This window comes from Mobula birostris, chromosome 4 (genome assembly GCF_030028105.1).
Source record: "Mobula birostris isolate sMobBir1 chromosome 4, sMobBir1.hap1, whole genome shotgun sequence".
NCBI classification, from domain to species: Eukaryota; Metazoa; Chordata; class Chondrichthyes; order Myliobatiformes; family Myliobatidae; genus Mobula; species Mobula birostris.
In genome coordinates, this window is record NC_092373.1 from 188,418,023 (window position 1) to 188,429,267 (window position 11,245).

The following is an 11,245-nucleotide window of genomic DNA, read 5'->3' on the forward strand; positions in this document are numbered from 1 at the left end:
TTTATAGACCCCTCCCCCCCCCCCCCCCCCCCGTTACAGCGATATTGAAGAGCAGATAGGGAGGCAGATTCTGGAACAGTGCAATAATAATAGGATTGTTGTGATGGGAGGTTTTACCTTTCCTAATATTGATTGGTATCTCCTTAGTGCAAGGGGTTTAGATGGGGTGCAGTTTGTTAGGTGTGTACAGGAAGGTTTCCTGACACAATATGTAGATAAGCCAACCAGGAGAGAAGCTGTACTTGATCTTGTATTGGGAAAAGAACTTGGTCAGGTGTCAGATTTCTCAGTGGGAAAGCATTTTGGAAGTTGTGACCACAACTCTATCTCCGTCACCATAGCGCTGGAGAGGCATAGCAGCAGACAATTTGGGAAATATTTAATTGGGGTGGGGGAAATATGATGCTATTAGGCAGGAACTTGGGAGCAAATCTTCTCAGGGCAATGAATGGCAGAAATGTGGTAAATGTACAGGGAATATTTGCATAGAGTTCTGCATAGGTGTGTTCCATTGAGGCAGGGAAAGGATGGTAGAGTTAAAGACCAATGGTGTACAAAGTATGTCGAAAATCTAGTTAAGCAGAAAAGGAAAGTTTACGAAAGGTTCAAGAAACTAGGTACTGTTAGAGCTCTAGAAAATTACAAGGCTGCTAGGAAGGAACTTAAGAATTGAATTCAGAGAACCAGAAGGGCGAGCAAGATTAAGGAAAACCCCAAAGCATTCCACAAGTATGTGAAGAGAAAAAGAATGAGCCATGTGAGAATAGGACCGCTCAGGTGCGATAGTGGAAAAATACGTGTGGAGTCAGAGGAGGTAGCAGAAGTACTTAATGAATACTTTGATTCAGTCTTCTTCTTCTGCCTTTCAACTCACTAGTGAGCATAGGCCATCAACAACCTCTTTCCAGACCAACCTGTCTTGTGCATATCTCCAGCTGTGACCATGTCATTCCCACTCTCCTGGTGTTGGTTCTCAGTTTGGTTCTTAACCTTAATTCTTTTGCCATCCAGACTGGACGTAGTATTATGAAGGCTCCTCTGGCTTTTTGGATCCTGGTCTTTACATCCTTATCTGTACCTCCTTCCTTGTTGACAATGCTTCCCAGATAGACAAATGATTCAACTTCTTCTAGAGGAGCATTTCTCAGGATAACTGTGTTGTTTCCTGCATTTACTTTTAGTAATTTTGTTTTCCCTATATGGATGTGTAGCCCTATATTTTGCGATGTGGAATCTAGAAGATCTGTTTTCTCTTGCACCTGGGCATGGCTGTGTGACAGTAGTGCCAAATCATCAGCAAGGTCAAGATCATCTAGCTGTCTGAACAATGTCCACTGTATTCCACTCTTCTTGCCATCTGTTGTTTGCTTCATAATCCAGTCCACCGCTAGCAGGAAGAGAAAAGGGACAGTAAACATCCTTGTCATACCCCAGTGTTCACCTTGAAAGTCTCTGACAACTGACCTATATGGATTACTCTGCACTCCATATCTTTATAGACCTTCTTTACCAAGTTAGCCAACTTCTCTGGAATCCCAAAATGCCCCATTAGTTTCCACAATGTCTCCCTGTCCAGGCTGTCAAATGCTTTTTCATAATCTACAAAATTAATGTACGGTGATGTGTTCCATTCCAGCCACTGTTCAATGATAATCCTAAAAGTTGTAATCTGATCAGTGCAAGACCTGTTTCGTCGAAATCCTGCTTATTCATCTCTAAGCTTCTCATCCACTACATTTTTCAATTTCTCTAAAATGATTCTGCTCAGAACTTTCCCTGGCACTGAAAGCAACATTATCTCTCTGTAGTTTTTGCATTCCAGGAGATCTCCTTTCTTAGGGATTTTAACTAGATGTCCTGTTCTCCAGTCCTTGGGTACTTCTTCTGCTTCCCAGACCTTTTTTATGATGTTGTGCATCATTTCAATAGATATGCCTGCACTGCTCTTGAGTGCCTCTGCTTGTGGGATGACAGGTGGTTCTGGTGGTGATGGTCTGTTTAGAAGCTGTTCTAAATGTTTGGCCCATCTTTTGGTCTGGTCTTCAACTCCTGTCAGAACTTGTCCTTCTTTATCCTTAGTTAGTCTTTCCACTGGTTGAAATTTGCCAGAGAGTTTTTTGATTGTGTTGTGCAGTCCTTTCATGTTCCCTTTTGATGCTTCCTGCTCTGCTTCTTTTGCTAGGTCTTTAATATAGTTTCTTTTGTCCATTCTGATATTTGCTTTCTCTTTCCTATTTGCTTCTGCATAGTTTTTCTGTGCAACAGTCTTTGATGCTCTTGTTTTGCTTTTGTTAAGTGTATCTTTTTTTGCTTTTCTTTGCCCTATTTTTCTGAGTGTTTCAGCAGAAATCCATGGTTTGTGTTGGCGGTCTTGCTTATCTAGAACTTCACATGTACCGGTCCAGACATCTTTGGCTTGTGTCCAGATCCCCTCCACACTTGATTCTTCATTGAGGTTCTCCAAGGCTTGAAATCTGTTCTGCAATACTAAGTTGAATTGTTGTCTTTTCCCCTGGTCCTTCAGAAATTGTGTTGCATAGCTTTTCAGTTTGCTTGTTGCAGCATATTTCCTTTTAAGTTTGAGCAGAAGCTTACCAATAACAAGATGATGATCTGATGCCATGTCCGCACCTCTGAGGACTCTAACATCCTGCATAGATCTTCTGAACTTCTTACTAATACAGATATGGTCGATCTGGTTTCCTGTTCGATGATCTGGTGAAATCCATGTTGCCTTGTGGATCTGCTTGTGAGGGAATATGCTGCCACCAATTATCATTTTGTTGAATGCACAGAAGCCTACAAATAGCTCTCCATTTTGATTTTTGTCTCCAAGTCTATGCTGCCCCATTATTTCTTTAAATCCTATGTTGTCATTTCCAATTTTAGCATTAAAATCTCCCATGAGGATGGTGATGTCTCTTTTTTTCAGCTTCTCCAGGAGTACTTGCAGTCTGTTGCATAAATCTTCCTTGACAATGGTATCCTTGTCATTTGTAGGGGCATAGGCTAACGCAATGTTTAGCTTTATTCTCTTATCACTGCTGCGGAAGGATGCAGACATAATGCTGGGTCCTGATGTTTCCCAAGCCAAAAGTAATCCCTTTGTATGTTTTGATAACATTAATCCTACTCCCTCAGTGTGTGGTGCGTTCTCTTCCATGTGTCGTGAATAGATGATAGTTTCCCCTGACATGAGTTGTACTTGCCCGGAATTTGTCCATCCAGTTTCACAGAGTCCCAAAATATCCAATTTATTGTTCTGAAGTTCTTTTGCCACTTGTAGGGTTTTCCCAGCTTCATACATGGTCCTCAAATTCCAGGTGCCAATTCCGGAGGTCACCTTGGTTGACAGGTTTTTCAGTGAAGGAGCTTCCTTTTGGCTTTCACTTCTCCACGTCATACAGCTCTCCAGAAGAGGCCCCACCTTTCCCAAGATTGGCTGGCTTGGTTTTGAGGCTGCTGATGTTTCTGTAGGAATAATTATTTTTACAGGATAGGACTGCTAACCCTATGCCCAGCCCTCCTTAATCACCTTTTATGACATGCAGGGCAGGGTAGCAGTTCTATTCTTTTAAAGGACCCGGGAACCGCACAGGTCCTTTGCTTCAGTACTCACCAGGAAAAAAGACCTTGGCAATTGTGGGGATGACTTACAGTGGACTGAAATGCTTAAGCATATAGACATTATGAAAGAGGACGTGTTGGAGCTTTTGGAAAGCATTAAGTTAGTCACTGGGACCAGATGAGATAAACAGTCGGCCCTCTGTATCCGCAGGGGTTTGTTTCCGGGACCCCCCACGGATACCAAAATCCGCGGATGCTCGTCCCGTATATAAAATGGCGTAGTATTTGCATATAACCTATGCACATCCTCCTGTATGCTTTAAATCATCTCTAGATTACTTATAATACCTAATACAATGTAAATGCTATGTAAAATAGTTGTTATACTGTATTGTTTAGGGAATAATGACAAGAAAAAAAGTCTGTACACGTTCAGTACAGACGCAACCATCGTAGCTCTTCTGGGAACACTGAGCATGAGAGTGCCGAAAAGCAAAAATAGCGTTCAGCGTTTGTTTTGCAACGAGCTGTTATAGAGGCAGCGTGCACCCCAAACACTCAGCATCAAGCCGCCATAGTTTTGAACTGCGTGAGATTTTTGCTACGACTGACAGTGCTGCAATGATTGCAGAAAAGTATGGCTTTAATTTTGAAATGGCACGTAGGTTTAGGGCAGACTTGCAGGATGTTTTGAGTGCTTACAAAGAACTGTATGGCAGAAAAATGCATGAACCTTTCAGTGTGCTCGCTGTCTTCCTGATTCTGATAAGTGAAACTACACTGTATATACATTATTTCTACTTCATATAGGCTGTGTGTTTATCATATCATTCCTGATTTTACTATATGTTAGTGTTGTTTTAGGTTTTATGTGTTATTTGGTATAATTTGGTAGGTTATTTTTTAGCTCTGGGAACGCTCAAAAATTTTTGCCATATAAATTAATGGTAATTGCTTCTTCGCTTTATGAAAGGTTTCATAGGGACTCTCTACTTTTGGATAGTGGGGGAAACCTGTACAATGTAAATGCTATGTAAATAGTTGTTACACTGTATTGTTTAGGGAATAAGAAGAAAGAGAGAGAACTTTTGTTTTTTTTCGATTCCGATCCGCGGTTGGTTGAGTTGAACCCATGGATACGGAGGGCTGATTGTACTCCAGACTACTGTGGGAAGTGAAGATGGAGATTGCTCAGCCTCTTGTGGTGATACTTGTGTTATCAATAGGGATGGGAGAAATACCTAAGGATTGGAAGGTTGCAAATGTTGTCCCCTTGCTCAAAAAAGGGAGTAGAAATAACCCAAGAAATTATAGACCAGTGAGTCTGACTTCAGTGGTAGGCAAGTTGTTGGAGAAGAGCCTGAGAGGCAGGATTTATGAGCATTTGGAGAGACATAATCTGATTAGGACAGTCAGCATGGCTTTGTCAAGGGTATGTCATGCCTTAAAAGACTGATGAATTCTTTGAGGATGTAACAAAACGCATTGATGAAGGTAGGGAAGTGGATGTAGTGTATATGTGTTTCAATAAGGCATTTGATAAGGTTCCCCATGCAAGGCTCCTTCAGAAATTAAGGGGCATAGGATCCAAGTAGACCTTGCTTTGTGGATCCAGAAGGAGGGAGGAGAAGATGGCGGTGCAATGCAGCATGCGTGGTTGTTCCGAGTGAATATCGATATGTGTAACTATGGTTGACGTGCACAATCTGGATTTGATGGGGACAGCCATGAAACGCAGAGGAACATCTGGAGAAACTTCTGAAATGCCTGCTTTGCTGCCGCTGCTACTGTGCAATCGAGAATCTCCAGAGACGAAGGCTCCAAATCCTTGGCTTTGCGTATCGCCTGTTGCCGGGGCCGGGGTCGAAACGCTCGGCAGAGATGATGCTCGGTGCTCAGTGTGGAATAGGTGGTCGGAGGCTTGGAGTTTTTCGGACGGACTCGGAGTCGGACTGTGGTCGGATGCTTCCGGGATGCTGCATTGGCAAGTTGGCAGCGCTGGAGGATTACCGTCTGCGTGAGATGATGAGACTTTGAGAGACTCTGAGACTTCTACTGTGCTATGGTCTGTTCTTATCAAATTACGGTATTGCTTTGCACTGTTGTAACTATATGTTATAATTATGTGGTTTTTGTTAGTTTTTAAGTCGGTTTGTCATGTGTTTTCGTGATATCATTCTGGAAAAAAATTTTTATCATTTCTTTATACATGCATTACTAAATAACAATAAAAGGGGACTGCGTATCCTCATAATCATAATCATAGAATTGGCTTGCCCACTGAAGGCAAAGGGTGGTTGTAGATGGTTCCAATTCTACATGGAGGTCGGTGACCAGTGGTGTTCCGCAGGGATCTGTTCCGGTACCCCTCCTCTTTGTGATGTTTATAAATGACCTGGATGAAGAAGTAGAAGGGTAGGTTAGTAAGTTTGCTGATGACACAAAGGTTGGGGGTGTTGTGGATAGTCTCAAGGGTTGTCAGAGGTTACAGCGGGACATCGATAGGATGCAGAACTGGGCTGAGAGGTGGCAGATGGCTTTCAACCCAGATAAGTGTGAAGTGGCAGGTCAAATTTGTAGAAAGAATATAACATTAATAGTAAGGCTCTCGGCAGTGTGGAGGATCTGAGAGATCTTGAGGTTGGAGTCCATAGGACACTCAAAGCTACTGCACAGGTTGACAGTGTTGTTAAGAAAGCATATGGAGTACTGTGTTCAGTTCTGGTCACATCACTACAGGAAGGATGTGGATACTAAAGGGAGACTGCAGAGGAGATTTACAAGGACGTTTCCTGGATTGGAGGGCGTACCTTATGAGAATAGGTTGAATGTACTTGACCTTTTCTCCTTGGAGTAACAGGTGATGAGAGGTGACCTGACAGAAGTGTATAAGATGATGAGGGGCATTGATTGTGTGGATAGCCAGAGGCTTTTTCCCAGGACTGAAATGGCTAACATGTGGGGGCATAGTTTTAAGGTGCTTGGAAATATATATTGAGGTGATGTCAGGGGTAAGTTTTTCACACAGAGAAGAGGTGGGTGCATGGAATGCACTGCCGGCGGCGGCGATGTAAGTGGATACAATAGGGTCTTTTAAGAGCCTCTTGGATAGGTACATGGAGCTTAGAATAATAGAGGGCAATGTACTAGGCAAGTTCTAGGCAGTTTCTAGAGTAGGTTACATGGTCGACACAACAGTGTGGGCCGAAGGGCCTGTGATGTGCTGTAGATTTCTATTTTCTATGTCCTATGTTCTTCCAGATGTTTCACTCAAGATTTATCACCTAGCTGATAAAAATAGGCACTATCAGCTGACTATTATTACTCATGGCTACTTACTGTGCTCAAATTGACCACCTTGCTTACTTCAATACAATGGAGATCATTCTTTAACAATACTTCACTTTGCAAATATTTGAGCGGTACCTGTCTTTCTTAAAGGCAATATAGAAGTGGAAATGTGACCTCTTTTGCCTCTTTCCTTTCTTCCTTTTTAACATCTCTCACTTTTCTTTCAACGATCAGTCTAGGTCTACTCATCCAATCCAATTAAATTTATTACCATATACGGTATCTCCTGTACTTGACCTTCTCAAACTAGGGGGAAATTATTTTTGCACATTGAATCTGCCTTAACCCTCTCTGAGTTTCATAGTTTTAATGAGACCTTTTCTTGTTTCTTGAAACTGTAAAATTCAGGCCACGCTGACCTAACCTCTCCTCAGACAGCAGTACAGGAATTGGTCTGGTGAACTTCAGCCACACTCTCTCCACAGAAAGTATGTCCTTCTTTAGGTAAGGAGACCACAGCTTTACACAGACTCCAGGTATGTTGTTACTAAGACATTGATAATTGTAGTAAGACATTTTGCTCCTGTACTCAAATGCTCTTATATGAAGGTCACTATTCTTTTGGAAAATCCATTTAAATATGCTTTAATAATAGCTTTATAGTTCAGAGAGGCTACACAATACTGTAGCAATATGCTGATTGTAATCCTTGCAAGTTTTCTGAAGCAATTTTTCATGCAGATGGTGTTGAGTATATGGAACGAGCTACCAGGCGAAGTGGTTGTGGCAGGTACAATAAATATCATTTAAGAAGCACATAGGTGGGTACATAGAGAGGAGGGTGCTGGAAGGATACTGGCTGAATGCAGGAAATTGGGACTAGCTTGGTGGAGAATGGGCTGGGTGGGCCAAAAGTTCTGTATCTGTACTGTATGAACCTAATCTTGTGGGAAAATATGCTAGGAGGATGAGTTTGCAGAAACACTTGAGCTAGAAGTTTATGAGCTAGAATATGGAATAAGGAGTCAAGCACTGTGAAGTTCTCAACTTCTGTTGGAAAAATGGAAAGAGAGGAAGCTTTTTCTGTTAAATGGTGAGAGCCTGTGAGCTCTGTGATTATCTACATTTGTCATATACTTGGAAAAACAAGGAATGTAAACTAAAATACTTAAAAACAAAAAAAAAAACAAATATCATTGCAATCCTCAGTTGAACCACTTCCATGTCGAGTTTAGTCTCTTTCCATGAGGAGAAATGCAGGTCTCCTAGAGGAATCCAACCAAAGTTCAATGGAGAGCAGATCTCACTGAGGAGCGATAGGTAGAATTAGTAACTGTAGCTGGGAGGTGACAAATAGTTGCAGATGATGGAATCACACAGGAAAGGAAAATAGAGCATAGAAGCTAATAAGGGAGGTTTGTTGGGCAGACGAGATGGGCAAAATTCAATAGATCAATTTCTGGGAGGTATGTTCCCTGTAGAGAGATTGGATGAGCAGACCTAGACCAATTGTTAAAAGAAAAGTGAGATCTGAACTCATTGAAGCCCAGAACATGTTTAATATACTTGGCAAAATCAAAGCTGGGGTATCTATAGCGTGGTTTCATGGTTGCAGAATAATAAGTCAACCACTTGAAGCTGTGATGAGAAGAATTTTCAAAGAAATTTGTACTATTACTTACTGTAATAAGAGAGTTGCAGAGTATGTTCGGGCTGTTAAAATCAATTAGAAGGAAAATGGGACCACTGAGCTCCTCAAAGTTCGAAGTTCAAAGTAAAGTCAAACCGTTTAAACCATTGAATAAGATCATGGCTGATCTAAATGTAAGTTCAATTTCACATTCATGACTACCCATAACAAGCCTTCACATCTTTGCTTTACCCTTACCAATGATCTGTCTACCTCTGCCTGAAAAATATTTAAAGATTCTCTCTCCACTGCCCTATGAGGAAGAGATTTCTACAGGCACTCCTTTATGAAGAAAGTAATTTCAACTAGTTGTCTTAAATAGGAAATCTCTTATTTTTTAAGCAGTGCTAACTTCTGATACTTCCGTGACAGGAAATATCCTGTTAAAACCTTCAAGAATTAGGACAGATGATGCTGGATTCTTGGATGTAAGGGTAATTGGGTAATTGGGAAATAGGGTTGTGGTAGTTGATCAGAGATGGCGGTTGATGGCTGGCATAGACACAGCCCTTTTCAATAACACAGTCTTCTGCAGATGCTGGAAATCTAGAGTAAAACACCCAAATTGCTAGTGGAATTCAGCAGGTCAGAGAGCATCTATGGATAGGAGTAAACAGATGACATTACAGTTGGTGACATTTCATTGGGTCTTGGCCCGAAATGTTGACCGTTTATTCCTCTCTATAGCTGCTGCCTGACCTACTGAGTTCCTCCAGCATTTTGTGTGTGTTAACCCTTTTCAATATTGTTTCTGTTAATGACACTATAGGTTCAAAGCGTAAAATGTCTTCCTCCTTTTCTACCTTTATACCATATTCTTAATTCTTTTTGACTGACAAGTGTATATCTGCATGTTACATATTGACCAAAGCAGGATGTAATAGACAGACAATCTGAAAATGATGTACATATGAAACAGATAGTAGGAGGAGAGCTGGGGTTACTGAAATCTATGAGTCAATACATAAATCCATTAATGCTGGACTGAAGACATTGTTCTCCTTAAGGCAGACAAACATGAGAGAATTGATTTGAAAGAATCGTTCAAAATGAAGTGCCTAGGAAAAATTAAACCATTCGCAGCTATAGAAAGGTCAAGGATGCAGACTGAAGATGAGTGGAAAGAGAATCAGTCAGAGATATTAAATAAATACTGTACTTTGCTTCTGCCTTTATCATAGGAGTTGTTGCTTGTCATTGTAAAATAGGAGGTATTTGACATACTGGATTAGTTCCAATATATATGGGGAGGAATGATACAAGAGAGTCTAATGTAGTTAGGTAGATAAGTCACTAGGTGTGGGTGTTTGGGAAAGTAAGGGCCAAAATTATAGAGATAACTGTGTAATTTCTAATCCTACTCAGATACCAGGATGATGTTGGAGTAGAGGTGGATTGAAAATGCTATTCTCTTCTTCAGGAAAAATGTAAATGTAAGCACAACAATGTCACATAGTGATTTAATCAGAATCGTGGACAGTTTGAGGAATGACAACCATGAGCTAAGGTTAAATTAAGTAAAAAATAAACACAGAAAATTCTGGAAATAATCAGCAGGCCAGGCCACACCTGTGGGAAGAGAAACCATGTTAACATTTCAGGTTGAAAACCCTACACCAGAATCTGCTGAGTAATTCCAGAATTTTCTGGTCTTTTAGTTTAGATTACCAGTATCTGCAGCTTATTTATGATTATCAAAAAATTAATATACTTTTGGGAAAATAAGGTGAGAGAATCAAAACTGATGAGCAAAGGCTACAGGCAAGGTACTAGTTATCATTTTACCTTATTCTACCTCAGTGCACTGTGTAATGATTTGATCTGCATAAATAGCATGCAGGACAAGATCCTTCATTGTATTTTGGTACATGTGACAATAATAAAGCAATACCAATATCAATGAATCAGACTGAGAGAGCCAGAGCCTTTTTCCAAATGAGAAACAGTCAAATAGTAGAGGGCATTGCTTTAAGCTGGGAGGGAGAAAGCATAAGGAAGATTTACAAGGCACAATTTTAAGTGAAAATAGCAGAGAAGCATTTAGATAGATGCATGAGCAGGGAAGGGGGGAATGGAGGGATTATAGACAATCTACAGTTTAAATTTACATCCTAGTCAGTACAGCCACTGTGGGCCCAGTGGCCTGTAGAGCTGGACTGCTCTAAATTCTATATTCTATGTTTTAATTATGTGAGGTTTTGATGATCTAACAGAAAAGGTGGAGCAGGGAACACAATTACTATTGTGTACATGGACTTGCAAAAGGTCTGGAGCTAAAAATTCCCAGTTCCATCGGTGAAACAGTTACATTCTTCCTATTCTAATGTCTCAGTTTTCCTCGTCAGGGTGGCTGGAGTCCTGTCGAGAACTTTGATCTACAGCGGCATTCAAACTGTGTTTCTGCACAGTGGCATGTTCCTGTGCTTGGAGCTCGCCGATTGTCCGCCTTTCGATATGTCTAGGTTCAGCCTGAAGTCTGGCACCTTCAGGGTGTGGCCTTGCACGGTCCTGTGAGCACAAATTCTTGCTGGTGTCACAAACTGAAGCGTAGCGAGAGCCGGAACATCAAAGACAGCAAAAGCACTGTCAGAGGGCTGTGGACTCAGTGATCGATCAATCTCAATATCTATCTATCTATATATATATATCGAGAGAGAGAGAGAGAAAGTTTACTTCCAATTCTTGAGTCGGGGAACT

General features: G+C 41.1%; 1 pseudogene; it reads right to left on the reverse strand.

The window, feature by feature from the left end:
* Positions 1-890: 890 nt before the first annotated feature.
* LOC140197092 (uncharacterized) lies at positions 891-3,403 on the reverse strand (annotated as a pseudogene).
* Positions 3,404-11,245: the final 7,842 nt, after the last annotated feature.